Genomic DNA, 18,997 nt, shown 5'->3' on the forward strand with positions numbered 1-18,997 from the left:
CCATTTGTAACCAAACCCTCAAATACTTAAAAGCTCATCTGTCATTTCAGGTGTCTTCACTGTAGGATGGCATATCTATGGAATGGATGAATAACACTGTTTCTGGCCATAAATAGAAACGAAGGAGCTGAAAAGACAAAAAGGTGCATACCTGGCGTCTTATCCTGGTGAAACCAGTGTAAGAGAGTGCAGGGAAGCACTCACGTGGTTAAGTGGTGCAAGTCACAACTACCGTAGATCACTTGTTAGCATGAAAAAACAGTTATTGCAGACCCATGGGGAGAAGTAATTCAGTGAAGCAGGAAAGCAGGAGAGAGGGGTTGTAATTAGGGATGATCGAATACCTCAAATATTCGGCTTCGCGAATTTTTGCCAAATAGGTCACCGCTATTCCATTATTCGCGAATGTTCGATGCTCAATGTAAGTCTATGGGAAACCTGAACAACTATTTGGAACTATTCGGGCTTCCCATAGACTTACATTGCGCATCGAATATTCGCATAGCGGTGACCTATTCGTCGGATATTCGCGAAGCCGAATATTTGAGGTATTCGATCATGCCTAGTTGTAATGCCACGTTGCTGGATAGACTCAGAGGGATTTTTATTAAAATCTGCAGGATTTCTTGTTTATAGTTCTATGCGTTTCGGAGCTATCATGCTCCTTCTTCAAGAACCACCAATAGCAACATTTCTATTGGTGATTCCGGAAAAAGGAGCATGTTAGCTCTGAAACGTGTAGAACTATAAACAAGACATCCTGCAGATTTTAATCAAAATTCCTCTGAATCTATCCAGCAACGTGGCATTAAAACCTCTCTCTCCTGCTTCACTGAATTACTTGGGCCATAATTAGACTTGTATCCTGCATTATTTCAAATAAGCAAATTGTTATCACTAATTTTCTGTTACCTGTAAGCTAGTGGGGAGAAGCTAGCAGCTACAGAGAACACTAAGGCTACTTTCACACATCAGTTTTCTGTATTCAGGCACAGTCCTTTTTTTTGCCGTATCCAACGTTTCCGTTTTTGTTGTGCAAACCGGAGCAAACCGGACCTACCGGATCCGTTTTTAAGCGGATCCGTTTAGGACGGATCCGTTAAAAAACGGATCCGGTAGGTCCGGTTTGCATCCGTTTTGCATCCGTTATGTCCGTTTTTTGACGGATCCGTTTTTTAAACACTAAACAAACAATTAACGAGTTCCGTATTCTGATTGGCTATTGGGAACATATAGTATATATACAGTATTTTGAAGCATATATGACAGAATGAAGACAGAGGCAAGCAGAAACCATGGATGCTATTCTTGCAAATTACACAAAGATCGCTGCAGATTTTATATTTGAGGCAAATCGCTTGGCTATCATCGTCAGAGAAAAGGAGCGACAGCGACTGAGGCGTCAGCGACATCGACGCTTTTGGATCCATCCCCTGACTGCACAGAGACTGACACGTGGGGTGTTTTCAACCCTATACCTGGAGCTCCGTGGAAACCATGAAAAATTCACAAGCTATGTCCGGATGTCAGTGATTAATTTTGACGTCCTCCTTGGCCTTGTTGCGGACAACATCCGTAAAACGGACACCTACAGCCGGTTCTCTATAACACCCGAGGAGCGTTTGCTGGTTACGCTTAGGTAAGTTTTTTTTTTTAAATTGTATCCTCCTGTAAATTGACTTTTAACTGTAATGTGTTTGCTATTATTTTTTTATAATTATTGTCTTTCCTTTACAGATTCCTTGCAACTGGAGAGTCGCTTTCATCCCTCCACTACCAGTTTCGACTAGGAATTTCCACCATCTCGGGAATCATTAGAGACACTTGCCAAGCCTTGTGGGATTGCCTCCATGATGATTTCATCCCCCAGCCCACCAGGGACAGATGGCTTGCAATTGCTGAACAATACTATAACATTTGTCAGTTTCCAAATTGCCTTGGCTCAGTGGACGGCAAACATATAAGAATTGTGAAACCAGCTGCTTCGGGGTCAGAATACTACAATTATAAAAAGTATTTATCAATTGTCCTAATGGCAATAACGGATGCGGACTACAAATTCATCTCAGTGGACATTGGCGCATATGGGAGATCCAATGACTCTCAGGTCTTTAAAATGTCCCCAATGGGGCGGCGAATCTATGGGAATACTTTTGATTTCCCTCCTGCAAGACCTCTTCCTGGCGCATGTGAGCCCCCAATGCCCTTTGTTTTTGTGGCCGACGAAGCCTTTCAACTCTCCCAACATCTATTGAAGCCATATGCAAGCCGTGGATTGACGCAAACCCAAAAAATATACAATTACAGATTATCCAGAGCCAGAAGAATGGTGGAATGCTCCTTTGGGATACTAACCAGCAAATGGCGAGTGTTGTTAACAGCCATTAATTTAAACATTGAAACTGTGGATGAAATTGTGAAAGCATGTGTGGTACTGCACAATTTTGTTTTAACAAAGGAACCTTTGTCCTTGGATGACCAGAGTTTGGAATCCACCGCTTTGTCTGACTACACCAGTCCTGGATTTAGGAGTAGTGTTGCCTGTTCCACAATCCGTGACAAATATGCTGACTATTTTGTGTCCCCAGAAGGTAGAGTAGATTGGCAAGATCAAATGGTGTAAGATCTTTGTTTAGTTTTATAACAAATAAAAATAGTTAAAAATAAATTAAAAAATATCTTGTTAACTTTGTTAATTTTAATCTTTCACTCGCTTTAAAAATTTGTAATTTTTTCACCGTCAAATTACAACATGTTATGTTTTTGTATTACCTTATTATTAACTTAACTTGCAAAATAATATTCACCCCCAAAAAAAACAAGAACAAATAAATACTTTTCAACAAAAAACTTTTATTTTTATTACAAACATAAATTATAAATTGGTATATCTTGGGCTTGGGGTGGAGATAGTACTGGAGGGGCTGACAGGTGGGAACACACGCACAGTTGGAGTATTGAGGGTGGAAAGTGGTGTTGGTGGTGGTGGTGGGGAAGTAACAGAAGGTGAAGGTGTGGTTGAGAAACCAAGAGGGAAACCAGGAGATGGGATGGGATTTGGTAAGGATTGAGGGGTGGAGTGGAGGGATTGGGAGACAGAAGAGGTGGCGGGTGAATTAGTGGCTTGAGTTGGGGTCATGACGGGTGTGGAAGGCGAGATGTGGTAGTGGGTAGGAAGTGTAGGGGCAGATGTGGTTGGGAGCTGGTACTGGGCCGCAGGCTGGTACTGGGCAGCAGGCTGGTACTGGGCAGCAGGCTGGTACTGGGCAGAAGGCTGGTACTGGGCAGCAGGCTGGTACTGGGCAGCAGGCTGGTACTGGGCAGCAGAGGGAGTAGGGACAATGGCTGGAGGGGGGGCAGGTGCTGGAGGAGGGGTGGGTGGAGGTGGTTGGGAGTCAACCTGCGCCAGAGCCTGCCGTGTGGCTTGCATTACATGCATCTGCTGGTCAAGAGATAGCTTTTCCATGCGCTCTAGTACGGCTTGAAAAAAACAATGATTGGGTGATTTACTTGCATCTAAATGCAGCCTGTCCAGACGCGTGCACAATTCGTGTGTATTTTTTTCCATATTGGCATTTATGAAGCTAAAAGATGCACGATTTTGTTCTGATAATAATTGAATGGCGTTCTGGAAGGCTGCATTTAGATGCAAGAACTCGGGCGCATAGCTCTTTTCCTGACCCCTATGACGCTGACGCCCAGAACCCAAAGGTGTTCTACTGAGGGCAGCAGTGTCAGAGGGGTGGGGTAGGGGAAAAGCTATCTCATCACCAGCAGCTTCAGGTAATGAAGTCTCACGGGAAGCTCCAGCGCAGGTGGATGGGACAGATGTAGATGGAAGGGAAGGTTCAGATGGGTGGGGTCTGTGCGTGTGTTCACCAGTGGCGGACTGTTCAGGGATCGCTCCTGTCGGGTTCGATGCAGGCTCCTGAGTGCTGCAGACGGTGCTGGTAAAAAGAGGAAAAACAAAATAATAATTAATTTAATTGCTATACAGTGCCACAGAAAAAAAAAAAAAAGGCAAAAAAAATCAGACATAAAATATTATACTTTGTACATATTTTGGGGAATATTTACCTTCTGCACACCATAGTTGTCCGGAGGAACGACAACGCTCTAAAGTAACGGTACTTCGATCTGCGTCCTCCGGATCCACTCGGGGCCTGCATCTCTTGATTTAACTCCTTTTTGAAGCGATCCCTGATAGACCGCCACCGCTTTTGTAGTTTGTCACCTGAAAGTGGAAAACACAAAGTGGTTAGTATACAACACATTACATCCTGCAGCATAACCTACTGAACTGTGAATACTTACGCTGTTTCTTCTGGCCACGAGAATTGAGCTCCCCCCAACCTTCTACCGCTGCGTGGCATACCTCGTCCCAGAGTCGACGGGTTACGATAGTATCAGCGTGGCGGCGGTCAGCCATGTTCCACAGCGGCTCCCTCTCTCTAACTTCATCGATGAGGAGGTCGATGTTGATAAATCCGGCCTCCTCACCGTCAGAATCGGGAGCACGCTGTGATGCCTGTTCAAAGAAAGAAAAAAGAAATTAAAAAAAAAAATAGACAAAAAATCACACTGACATGAAAAAAAAAACAAAAAAAAAAAACTTACAGTATGACCACCGCCACCTCGACGACGACCCTGGGACGGTCTTGGGGGAGCTCTATCGTGAGCCCTAGAAGTTGAAGCCTTTAGTGAATAAAAAAAAAAAAACGTTATTTACTTATGTGTTTGGTGTGCTGTGGTAAACAATTCCTGTATGAAACTTACACTCTGACCGCCCGCTCCGTGTATTTCTCCACCCCTTCCATCCTCTTCTGGCAGCATCTCCTGTGATGTTTCGGCCACCTGTGTAAATGTCGTTTATTTAAAAAATTTTTTTGTTTTTTTTAAAAAAAAAAAAAAAAAAAAAATACCTCAGTTTGTGAACCGAAGGGCGGGCTACCAGAAGACGACATATTTTATTACAGGCCACGCACACCAACTTGATGGGCCAAACTTTTCCGTCAACACTGCACCTGCAAAAAAAGAAAAAAAAATGTCTAAGTACATGTACGCAGCTCACAGCAGTGATCTGTGGACAGTACTGTGGACATTACCTCTGGAACACTGTCCTCCAAATTCGCACTGACTGCAAACGGACACAGGAACTGGCTGTCCTCAAATTTTCCGTCAACACTGCACCTGCAAAAAAAGAAAAAAAAATGTCTAAGTACATGTACGCAGCTCACAGCAGTGATCTGTGGACAGTACTGTGGACATTACCTCTGGAACACTGTCCTCCAAATTCGCACTGACTGCAAACGGACACAGGAACTGGCTGTCCTCAAATTTTCCGTCAACACTGCACCTGCAAAAAAAGAAAAAAAAATGTCTAAGTACATGTACGCAGCTCACAGCAGTGATCTGTGGACAGTACTGTGGACATACCTCTTCCCTGGAGCACTGGACTGGAGGACAGCAGAAGTTGAAGTCAGGAACCAACGGCAGGAGGTGTGTAGAATGTGCTGGATCCTTTTATAAGTTTTGTGATGATGAAAAAAAAAATTTGCGCATGCTCTGTTTACCAAACCGGATGCGGTCACCGCATCCGGTTTAAACCGCATTGCGCCGGATCCGGCATGCATAGACACCCATTGTATACAATGCCGTATTGCGCCGGATCCGGCAGAATGCGGTTATTTTAAGGGGACAAAAAACGTTACATGATACGTTCTATCCGGCCGCCGCATTCAATTATTTTGCCGCATCCGGAAAAAAACGGATGCAACGCAAAGCCATCCGGTACAATCCGGCAACAATGCAAGTCTATGGGGAAAAAACGGATGCGGTACCGGATCCGTTTTACCCGTTTTTTTCCGGATTGAACCTGATGGCAAAAAACTGATGTGTGAAAGTAGCCTAAGAGAGGAGGAATTCCTACACTCCTGTCTTTATATAATATGTGTCCAGAATCAGCAGCAACATGGAGGACATTATAGAGTATGGAACAATGCGGTGGTGTACTGGGTGAGATAAAACACTAACTAGAAAGCAGCAGCAAGTCTATGTGTGTCTACTCCTTCATTCCCCATGCTGTAGAATTCAATAGGCATCCTACCCCTCTGTGAGATGGAAATCTGTCTTGTTTAAAGCAATACAAATGTTAGCTGTATTATAGGTTAATGAGAAGATCAAGAGGTAGGGAGGAGGGGAGCAAGTGTCACCTCCAGATTCTCTTCTTTTATATATCCAGTTGTGGTTTTGGCCCAGGACAATGTCAAATTTTCCAAACTAATGTCTCCTTATGTCAACCGAGACCATTAGCTACTTGGGTTACAGCACCATTAGCCCCCCAAACTTATGACCCTGTACAGCATGACCACCATTTGAACAAGATGATCATTTTAATACCTATTTCTAATTCCCAAACATATATTACAAAGCAGATATACAGGTTATAACGGGTCAGCAATAAAATCTAAATTCAAGATCGGTTGTTAAAAGTTGTTATTCCCACTTCTATATCTCATTGAGTGTCTTCTGTGTCTTTATACTCGGAATTGTCATTTCCATTCAGCATTATCTCATCTCTCCTCTTCTCCTGTAGTTTTTAAACTTTCTTTATCTACAGCACAAATCTCAAATCTTTTCTCTTGATAAAGTGATTTGTGGCAGAATCCTTAGAAATACTTAGATCACATGTACTGTGCCAGCATATTCCCCTCTCTAAATTCCCCGGTGGATTTCACAATATCTTTTTTATTTCTTCATTAAAATTTCAATCATGTCTGTGCTAGGGGATGAAAAAACTAAAAATAATATGATAGAATGTAGAGCGTGAATGGGGCACTAGGCTCTGCGGATTATATAGACATTTCATTGTCATACTAGTCAACCTGCTATTATAATATATATATATATATATATATATATATATATATATACATACACACACACACACACACACACAGTATATATATATATATATATATATATATATATATATATATATATATATGTATATATACTGTGTGTGTGTGTGCATGTGTGTGTATTTATAAATATATATATATATATATATATATATATATATATATATATACAATTTACATTCAAAAATCCTTCACAAACAGCATCCTATTATATTCATAAAGTCAGAAGGCAGCACTCCATTTTTCTTCAGGTTTGTCTTTCTTTAATGGCCCATAACGCAGGACGTTTCGGTCAGAAACTGTCCTTTCTCCAACAGTGTACACTGTTGGAGAAAGATCAGTTTCTGACCGAAACGTCCTGTGTTATGGGCCATTAAAGAAAGACAAACCTGAAGAAAAATGGAGTGCTGCCTTCTGATTTTTTGAATATATATATCTATCTATATATATATATTTTAAAGACTTTCTCCCGGGAAGACGGAGCAGAGGTTGCTGGGTGATCACTGCTACCTGCATACTATGGTGGCTGGGTGCCATGCCTTGTCAGGACAGGTAACAGAATGGGGACATGGGAAAAATATGTTTGAGTCACCCATTGACTCATATTGTGCCCGGTTCTCAAGTCGAGTATTTCTGACCGTCTGACTTTCTCAATTTGAGTACCAGGCACCTGAGAACTTTTGTGCTTGCTCATTACTATACCTTTTCCCATAGCCATAAAGGTGTTATATGTGAAGGCCCTTTTACTAGGGCGGAATTAAAGAGCTTAAAAAAGGTTGGATAGATTCTTAGCATACTTTAGAGTATTATACATATCAATCAGGACAATTGAAATACTTGTGATTCACAGCAAATAAATACTTATGTAAAAATTCCTGACAGATATACTTGGCTCAAGAGCCGCAGGCACCGACCTCATGCTATCACCATTCGTCCTGCCAGTGGTTGCTCACACACTACTATGTGCCCCCCTGCAGTGACCTGGGGTGACCTCATGAGGGTACTGCAGATCACTTCAGTGATTCTCACACAGAACAGTGTGTGAGGCTGCAGTAACTGCTCTCCCTGCCAATTAGGAAGAATCTGTTCTTCATTGGCTGGGATAGTGAGTCTTGGAACATCATGAGATGCCCTTTTGGATTACGTTGGACCGTGCACTAGGGTTTTTGCAGGGAAAAAAATTGGTGAATGAGGGTGTCTTTTGTCTTTATTTTTTTAATCATTTTCTCTTTTTATGTCTTTTATTTTCGCTTTTGGGAAAAATCACTATGGATTATGGCAGACTTTTTTTTTTTAAAATACATTAGTAATAAATTGGTGAATGAGGGCTGATGTTGAGGGTGTTTGTTCAATTATTATTTTTTTTTTAATATTTCTACTGAATTAGTAATGGGAGTGTCTGCTAGATGCCTACCCATTACTAATACCAGTGCTTGAAGCCAGCTGGCAATTCCCAGCTGGCATCATGCCCAAATATTACCGCGTTTGCCACTGCACCAGGAAGTGGGAAGAGCCAAGTATAGCGCCAGATTTGGCACATCTAATAGATGCGTCACTTCTGGGGTGACTGCTGGCTTCTATTTTTTTTTATCAATTTATCAATCTATTATCTATCTATATCTATCTACCTAGCTACTGTATCTTCTTTCTATCTATCTATTATCTATCTATCTCTATCTAATTATATACTGTATCAATTATCTATCTATCTATCATCTATCTATCTATCTATCTATGTATCTCTCTAGCATTTACCTGTCATTTTTCTGGCTTTGCACATCTTTTACACATAAAAGACCATTAATTTCAGTATCATGCATTTTGTTCCGGTGTCGTTCACATGGATATCACACAGACATGTCACATGGACATACGGACGATACACGGATGACACACATGGAGACACAGATGGCCATACGGATGTCCAAAATGGAACGTGCAAAACAGGCTTTTTTTTACACGGATGTGTGAATGGGGCCTTAAACAGTAACATTTGTTTCTCCCATGAAGGATGTTTCGCCACGGTTTGCATTGTCTGTTCATTTCTCACTTGTTCCTTGAAAGTTCCTTTTGTCATTTATCTGCTGGACCAGTATGTGAAAAAAAAATCTTTAATGGTAATATATATATATATTCAGAAAATGAGCAATTGTTTAAATAAGGTTTTGTGTAAATGTATTTTCAAAAAATAGCAATTTTTTTTGTATCAAAATTTGTACATACATTTTTTTTCGAAACCTTGTGATTTTTAGTAATCACTGGGTTATTTTAGCCTCATATTTCCTGTTATGTACCACAGGCATGATTACAATGAAAGTTATCACCATTCACAATATGCAATGTCACAGCTCACCTCCTCCCCCACCCTTAACATTTACCATTGAACATGTTGATTAGATTCACTAATACAAAAATGGGGTGAGTCAGTGTATTGCTGCCATTGTACATGTGGATTTCCAGAAAGAATAGGAAGCATGAGTCTTACAAAGCACTAGTGCCAAGTTTTAAAATTGCAAGATGTCTATTTTTTGTATTTGCAGGATGAAAAAATGCAAAAAAAAATTAACTAAAATAAAAAAAAATAAGTTTAGCATAAAAACCTGATTTACACAGTAGATCATTGCTTGGAACTAGTTAAACTGCTTCCTATTTGGTACACAGTGTCAGGTTGATGCACAGTAAGGCATATATAATTGTATAAATCAAGCTGTTATTGTTTTAGATCTACAGATACATTTTCTCTGTCTATACAATATGTAACTTTCACGACGAATAAACTATAACATTCCAGACAATATTTTTTTGTGTTAAACATATTAAACACTCCTTTGACTTTATACTTTTTACAGCAATTTATGATAAACGTTTTATTTTCCTTCAGAAATCCATATTTCATCTAACTTTATAAACTTTAAGAAACTTTATCTTACGTGCTTAACCAGCAATATCTTGATTCGCAATTTATGTAACAGCGAGAAATAAAAAAAATTGAGTTCACTTTTGGAAAATATAATCAATACAATATTATGACGTGAGATTTAATATACCACAAAGTATGAGGTGTAGAGCTCAAGAAAATACTTAAAGGGGTTTTAACAAGAACAAAGTAAATTTTAATCAATAGATCTTGGAATAATAATAAGTTCTACATTTGGACGTGTTTAAAAAAAATGTTCTTGTGCTGAGATAATCTTATATATGTGCCCCTGCTATGTACTGTGTAATGGCTGTGTCTGACAATACAGGTCTGATCATACCACAGCTCTTGGGTCGGGGATGATGCAAAAGAGTATGAAGAAATTATAGCATGGGATCGCAAATTATTCTTTCTGTGAGGTAAAACATTTATTTAAAAACAGGCATGTTTTACCTCACAGAAAGAATCATCTGTGATCCAGCTCGGTGATGTCTGTATACTTTTTTTCATCCTTCCTTGCCCGTGAGATGTGGTATGATCAGACCATGTCCCTGTACGGTCAGACACGGCCATTACACAGTACATAGCAGATTCATATATATAAGATTATCTCAGCACAGGAAGATTTATTTAAACACATCCAATTGTGGAACGTATTATTTTTTCCAATATCTATTGATTAAAGTGAACTTTTAAAATTAACTTTGTTTGTTGGAAAATCCCTTTAAGAAAACAACTTCAGAGTTGTTGAATGTTTATCGCGGTGTTTGTTCTATTTCTTGTTGTACAAGTATTGCTGGCATTACTGTTCTTCAAATGGACCCAGAGGACATTGCTAAAGGTTAATTAGATTAAAATAACTGTTTACTATTTTGGTGGAAGAATACAGTTTGACTAGGAAATGTCAAAGGGAGTGTATACTGAGCATATGGCACCTACGGAGACAAATATAAATAGAGAATTGCTCAGACTTCTTTGTGAATGCATCAAGCCATATGTAAAACTGGAAAATACTGCGGTATCCTGCTGATTTGACTAAAAAAGACTTCCTCAACTCAACCAAAGAGATAGATTTGGATATAAAGGTGAAAGTATATTTTTATTAAGTTGAAAATATTAATTATGACTTACAAATCTAAACACAACCTCTTCCCTCCATGTATCCCTGACCAAAACACCCTAAAACCTTCCCACACGTAAGCTCGTCCTGATGACATTTTCTTAATTTGTTCTTCTCCCGTTTGCTCCTTACACAACCATCTCCAAGATTTCTCCAGTGCTTCTCCTGGACTCTAGAACATACTACCCCCAATTGGTCAGACTTTGGTCCACTTTTAAATTTTGTAGCCCGCTCCTTTAGAAAATCCTTCAGCATACAAGAACCTAACAACCCTTACACGACCACATGAGGAGCTTCTACCCTCACCTACTGTCTTCTTCCCTCTTGCCTTACAGACGGAAGACCTTTACGTTCAGGCTCGCATTTGATGCACTTTTACTTTTGTCTAATGTTATATACCCTTTCTATAGGTTCAATATCCTGGCATTAATGGATCACAGTTTTCTTAGCCTGTGTGGCAGAGAGAGGAAGACACTGAAAGGCCAAGATCTTTCCAGTCTTTTCCTACTGGTAGCTGACCAGTTGGTATACGGTGATGATTTTGCATCACCAAGAAATAAAAGATTAAAATAAGGAGTAATATTAGGTTATTAAACCAAATAATGTTGTGGCAATAATGCAACCATATATAAAGTGGAAAAAGTTTCTGACAGTGAGTGCCATCAGAGAGTGGAACAGGCTACCACGAGAGCTGTCCATCAATGGATATCTTCAAGTGGAAACTGGATGGGATGATTTAGGAAAACCTACACTCGCAGGGGGTTGGACCTGATGGCCCTTGAGGTCCCTTCCAACTCTTATGATTCTCTATGAAAGAACAGTCAAAAATACGTTCCCAGTTGCACTGAACTCTTTAACATGGTCTCCTCCTGGGTGGGGCCTGTCTCATGGTTTGAGAAGGACTAGTATTGACGACACTGTATGTCACAACTTTGGTACATACAGCTACATTTACTTGAACAAAGATTCCAGCAAATGTAGTGGTTTATTAGGCCAGGGCTTCTGAAATTGTTTGTTCTGAGGGTTCAACAGACAAGCCAAGGAGATGCCTGGGTCTTACCGTGGTGGTGGACATCAATGCAAAAATGTAAAATACTGCTCAATTTCACTTTTCTTTGACTCCTGCACTTTAGACACTAAAAAATTAGGTAAAAAATGAGTCAACAACAGAGATTGATGTTTACATTTAAGTTTTGTGAATGCAACCTCCCAAATAGAGCATCATCAATAACTACAGGCCACCTCACAGCTTGAGAAGCAAAGCGTTAGGTGATCCCTAAAGCAGAAGAACTCTCTAACATCTGCTCTAAGGAGTTTGGTCTTGATTGACAGCCCTAGCATCCATTTAACTATCTGGATTGCCCCAAGAGCATTTGTAATAGTGGCACATACCAAAAAACCCCTCTATTCATGCTGTAAAGAAAACGTTATAGGAAGGTATCTTTAAACAGGTGTCCAGGTGTCCTATCTCCTGCTCACTAAAACGCAACATTTCTAGGAGAAATACTACTGATATTAAAATAAATGACTAATACATCATCAGGTTGTGAAGGACCCCAGCACAACTGTACACTAAATGGATATTGATTTCCTTGTACCTTGTAATATTTGATTTTTCCATTGGAGGCGCTGTTGGAGAATGGAACATTTATTGCTAGATTATTCCACAGTTTACTGCTAATATCTGGAAATTCCAGTAATGGAATATTATTTTTTTATACATCATAGGGTGAGTGTACATTTTCCGATTGTGCCGCGTTATGTGATCAACGATCAGTGAATATTTGCCAACCAGCAGTCAAATAAAAACCTGTTTACACAGGTAGATCATATTATAGAAGCAGACTGAACAAGCAGTGATAGACTCCCACTGTTATCCACACGTCCGGTTTATAAATGCTGCCAAGAGTAATGAACCTTTGGGCAAGACCGTTTTTGCTTTTTGTCAGGTAGCCTATAGCCTGTAAAGGCTGCACAATTCTCACGAAAACAAGTGTTTTCAAGTAACTTGAGTAGGATATTGAGTATATATAAGCTCACTACGTAGATGAAATGCAATATACGGGGGAAACTGCCACCATTGGGTGCCGATCCTGCTGGTGACAACAGCAATCCAATGGAAAAAGAAAACATAGAGTAATCTTCAGCATAACCATCAGGTAATAAAACTTTTATACATTTTTTTAAAAAATAAGTTAAAAAAAAAAACAGGATCCAAATTAAAAACTGACGCGTTTCATGTCCTTAGTCATAGAATAGAAATAAACGCGAAGGTTTATAAGTCAAGTTCACCCCAATCCACAGGAAGCCATGATATTCAAACGGTGCAAGGACGAAGGTGTAGTAGTGGTCAATTCACAAGGATTAAAGAGAAGGGGGGTTCAGCAACAACATCCAAAAAATCCTTAAAACTTTAGGTTTATTTCACTACATTAAAAAATTAATAATAATTGTTGACAGAAGACGCATTTCAGAACTATGTTTTTATTCACAATCTAAGAATGTTTTGGATGTTGTTGCTTGACCTCCCTTCTCTTATGTTCTTAATAGTGATGGGCGATCCCCCGATGGTAAGGATCGGGAGCCTCACCCAATCGTTTAGTAAAGATCGGGATCGAGATAACATGATCTTGTGTCCGATCACCAATCTCGGGCTTTACAGTTATGTAATGGGGCGAGGGGGTGGCTGTAAAATAAAGAATATAGTTAATAATAAACATTGCCATTATACTTACCGCTCCCGCGGCGCGTCCTGCAGACTCTGCCTCCCGGCCGCATGTGCTTCTAAGTCCGATCATTGCTGTGCCCCCGGGTTAAAGGACCTTTCGTGACATCATAGCCATGTGATCAGTCTGGTGTAAATGTTGTAAAGCCTGACACTATCCAGACAGGAGTGCCTCAGCTGCATAGAAATATATGCAGCTGACCCGCTCCTGTCGGGAGGTTGTGCACCGTGGTGCGATGCGACACTCCACAGTGACAATCACTTAGCAGGACCTTTGATTACGTCATAGTCATGTGACCAGTCTGTAACCAACGAGGTAATAGAACATTCACACCTGACTGGTCACATGGCCATGACGTCATGGAAGGTCCTTTAACCTGGGGGCACAGCAATGATCGGACTAGGAGGCAGAAGCGGCCGGGAGACAGAGTCAGTAGGACGCGTCGCGGGACCTGTAAGTATAATTACACTGTTTTTTAATAATGTGCTTTTTTTTTACAGCCCCTGGACCCGATCTGGACCCAACCTGTAACACGAGCTTCTCAGGAAAGCTCGTGATCGGGATCATGTACACGATCACTATGCGATCGGCACGATCCTTGATCTTTACAGTTCGGGATCACCCATCACTAGTCCTTAATCATAATATGCTGGTTGTGCCAAAGATTACTCCACATTTTATCTTTCCATTTTTCCAAAGAACACTTGTTTCTCATAGTCATGCAGTATGAATATACTTTTATTGATGGGAAACCCGTCATAACACAAAGGGGTTATCCACTGTAACAACAGAATTTATACCATGTATATACCGTAATTTCTTATATGTTCAGAATTTCTATAGAAGAAAATTAGGCATACAGTACAAGGAAAATTATAAGCTTTTCCCAGTGGGATTTTTCATAAAATTGTTTTAGGCTAAGAACAAGATCTCACAAAACGGCTAATGTAATACATATTTGCGAACCCAAGAAAATCAATACTAAAAATTATGCATTTCACATATGATTTATTACAGTTTAATTTATTATTGTTTACAAATGTTCCCTTGGAGTAAAAAAAAAATATTTCTAGCAAATTAGTGACCACATGAATAATTACACTCTCACTAGAATGTTTTCTTATCAATATTATCACCTACAGGGATTCTACAATACGCTGGTTGAAAATAATAACTCATTTCCAGAAGCTATTACTGATACATTGTTCTTGTATATTGTCATGCTTTTTTTTAATACATATAAATCTACACTGATCAGAAACAACATGTCTCTAATATGAGTACACGCTGATTCACTGGAAAACAATATCCAATATCACATGAGCTAAATTGTTTCAGTTGATGCTCAAATCATTGTCAGTTATCGAGAGATCTGAGAAGTGAAACCCAACGTTGAGCTCTGTAAAAACACGGTGGTGAATTATTAGCCTATTTCTGAATACACGGATTACAATTTTGTAGGTTACGTCTCACACAACCACAAATTATTCATATTTTTATGCAAGTAAAATTATCTCTTTATCTATCTATCTATGTATCTATCTATCTATCTATATATATATATATATATATATATATATATCTATGTCTGTTTGATCTTATATACCATCTATCTCTGTTTGATCTATATACCAGAATGAAAGCCAAAAACACCTGGGAGGAGCAGGCCCAGAATGGGGACATATATACCTGGAAAGGGCACAGGACAAGGGACATATATACATGGAAGGGGCAGGCCAAAAATGGGGACATATATACCTGAAAAGGGCACAGGAAGAGGGACATATATGCCTGGAAGGGGCACAGGACAAGGGACATATATGCCTGGAAGGGGCACAGGACAAAGGACATATATACCTGGAAGGGGCAGGCCCAGAATGTGGACATATATACCTGGAAGGGGGACAGGACAAGGGACATATATACCTGGAATGGGCAGGCCCAGAACAGGAACATATATACCTGGAAGGAGCACAGAAAAAGGGACATATATTCCTAGAAGGGGCAGGCCCTGAACGGGGACATATATACCTGGAAGGGGCACAGGAGAAGGGACATATATACCTGGAAGGGGCAGGCCCAGAATAGGGACATATATACCTGGAGGGGTACAGGACAAGGGACATATATACCTAAAAGGAGCACGGGATGAGGAACATATATACATGGAAGGGGCCTAGGATGGGGAACATTACTACATAATTAATGGGGGGACAACCCATATGTCTTTATAGGATTTACGATGCTACAAGGGCCCATACACCTGACCAACAAGCAGAGGGTGGGGGATGTCCAAGTCCAAATTTTGAATGTTTATTAACATTTTTTTTGTGGCTCTCTACTGTTGATGTATACATATAATAAGTATTATAAGCTCTTTTAGGCAGGGTTCTTGCCTTATTGTATATTTATACTGTTTTCCTGTCATTTATAAGTACTGTTAAATATTTTTCCCATAAATTAAGGAAACTTTATTTTTCAATTTTCCTGACGAGGTCAAGATACCAGCCAAAGGTTAGGGCTCCAGGAGAGTACGTACAAAATACAGGGAGCAGGCGGGAATGTGCTCAGGAGGAAGTCCGAGGTCAGAAGCCAGAAAGTCACAACAGAAACAGGGGAGGACAGGCAGAAACGGGTAATCAATAGTCCGGAGTCGTGAGACCAAGATCTGAACACTTAGCACCACGGGAGCCAACAGCACAACTGTAAATGGGAAGTACGACTGGTGACGTCCTGAGCTAACATGGTCCCTAATGAAGCACAGCAATCACCGGGAACGAGAAGCATCTGTGAGAGCACCTCCCAGAACAGCGTGAAACCCAGTGCTGTGAAACAACCAGCACAACAGTCATCCTGCAAAACGCTCTGCACCAAAGGCAACATATACCGGCTCTGCAAGAGAGCATGGCAGAACAATACAGAATGTTCTGCACATAGGAATCATGACACCATAGTGATTCTTTACTATCCACTTTTTTATTTTATTTTTTTCACTTTTCTTTGTAATTTAATAAGATCTGCTTAAGTCATCATTTGAAAAAAAAATCCAGACATGGAAGAGGCTGGAGGACCTTGATGTGTGAAGACACCAATGAATAAGTGTTTGGAGGTGGTAAATGGGAACGTGCTAATAACATGACACAGATCTCGGAATATATTACTTTAAAATTGAAATTTATACATTTAAAGTTGATGGAATTAAACTTTGTAAAAGTAGACCAAGTTCAATCACCTACAATTTCCACTGGGAATATTAGCTACATAGGAACAGACTGAGCATCCACAAACGAGTACGGGCAGATTTAACAAGACCTTATTAACACTCCCATTCCTATGGGACCTTGGTGGCAACAGACAGTACAATTATTTTGTTTATATTGCATCAATGCACTTCAGTTTAGCCAGTGCCCATTACATGAATGACCTCTCACAAATGAGACTACACTATGATGCTCAAATAAAAAGTCTAATTTATCACACATGTCTAAGCTTTAATGACATTAAGAAACAATTAAATTGTTTTTCGAGGTGGCTTCTTGTAAGCATGGAAGTCAACAGAAGGCGCATTTCTCAGTTCCTCACTCATAATTACAACAAAGAGACCAGCTTCATTGCTTCGATTTAAAAAAAACACAAACGTCTCAAAATCCAATTTACCATATGCAGATATGATATAAAGAAACTTATTTTGAAAGACGGTTTGATTGAATCAAATTTTAAGACAAGATATAATTTTAAATATTTTTATCTGCTTTGTATAAAAAAAATAAAACAATATTTTGTATTTCTCATTTAACTAGTACTCATTAGTGATGAGAAGCGTGTTAGCCACTGCTTGATACTTGATCGAGCATCAGGATGCTCGGGCGCACTCATTAACCGATCGAGTATTGCGGGTGCTCGAGATCCATTGTTGCCCAAAATCCCCTAGTGCAGTTTCGGCGACTGTGAATGGTAGTAAAGTATAGCCATTCACAAGTGCCGGGTAGTGACTTCAATGCTTATCTCCATCGCCGGATCTTGCTGAATGTAGTGTGGCGCCCCTGAGGCTTCAGTCGCCACAGAGGTACTGCACCTCATCCAGTGGTGTGGCATTCCGTTCTGAGTATGGAGGAGGTCACCACCGGTTCACACGAAAGCACAACACTCTCACTCAGCAACACCTCACCAGACATGGTTAGAGCGTGATTATACCCAAAGCCAGACTGGGGGGTGTAGTCTGTTGAGTGGGAACACACACAGTAGTGAAGTGTGGAGAGAGAAGGAAAGAGGAGAGGAGCAGTGGAGGAGCGAAGACCCGTGGCCTGGAGCAGTTACCGCTCGGCACAGACAGAAGTGGTCCTAGAGACCACGGGAAGTGCAACACTAGCATTGAGCTGACAGCTCTGATAAGAGTTGTTACTACCCAGTGCCTGTGAATACCTGTCCTTTACTGCTATTCACAGTCACTGGTATTGCATTCGGGGATTGTGGACTATGATAGTGGAGGTTCAAGGGAACATTTTTGATAATAAATGGATTAACTAGTGATAGTGTGAGGGGAACTTTATGCACAAAAAACTATTTTTTCCTGTGTGTGGTTTATATTTTCACTTCATTTACTGGGTTAGTAATGGGGGTGTCTAATAGACATCTCTCCAATACCAACTCCTATGCTTGATGTCAGTTGACATAATACTGTAAATAATACAGATTTAATTGATTGCGGGAGTGATATGGGAGGTGCCAACAATATCAATGCCACTGTGATTAATCTGCAATATGGTGTAGTTGACATCTGTCCTGATGCAATTGAATTACACATTTTTTAATTTTTAATGCACTAGAAATCAGCAGCAAGGCAGCACAATATTTTTACAGAAAAAAAAAATGCAACCAGTGTCAGATGGTGTTCTTTTGTATCATAAGTGAATATACTGAGTTGTTGAATTTCATGTATAAGGTTGGAAAAAATATTTTTAAAAATACAAAATGAAATTCTCCAATACACAGACATTTCACTGCAACTGTGTACCTCACAAAGTATGCATGCACCAAACCATTTTTTGGCATATCTGTTTTACTAGCAAAGTTTTACATACCAATATAGTCCCCTGTTGCAGTTGCTGACTTATATACCTATACCCTATCTTGCATTTCTTATGAAGAAATTCTTGTGGCATAGATGGGATTTTGTTAAAAAAAAAAAAAAAGACTACAGAAAGGAAAACAAATGCAGACATACAGTGCATGACTATTATTGCACACCTGTTTTTCTAGTCAAATTTGACAACTGTATACTCTGCAACTGTACTGCAGCTTGCTTCCAAATTTC

General features: G+C 40.0%; 1 protein-coding gene and 1 long non-coding RNA gene across 15 annotated transcripts in view; both read right to left on the bottom strand.

Moving 5' to 3' along the window:
- NRXN1 (neurexin 1) overlaps window positions 1–18,997 on the bottom strand; it is a 2,061,945-nt gene that overhangs the window by 546,120 nt on the left and 1,496,828 nt on the right. The window lies entirely within an intron of this gene.
- On the bottom strand, window positions 4,121–4,695 carry LOC142294966 (uncharacterized). Its single transcript, XR_012751328.1, has 3 exons — window positions 4,618–4,695; window positions 4,315–4,528; window positions 4,121–4,234 (listed from the first exon to the last, which is right to left on the bottom strand). It is a non-coding gene; the product is annotated as an uncharacterized LOC142294966 (long non-coding RNA).

Source organism: Anomaloglossus baeobatrachus, chromosome 3 (genome assembly GCF_048569485.1).
Source record: "Anomaloglossus baeobatrachus isolate aAnoBae1 chromosome 3, aAnoBae1.hap1, whole genome shotgun sequence".
Lineage (NCBI taxonomy): Eukaryota > Metazoa > Chordata > Amphibia > Anura > Aromobatidae > Anomaloglossus > Anomaloglossus baeobatrachus.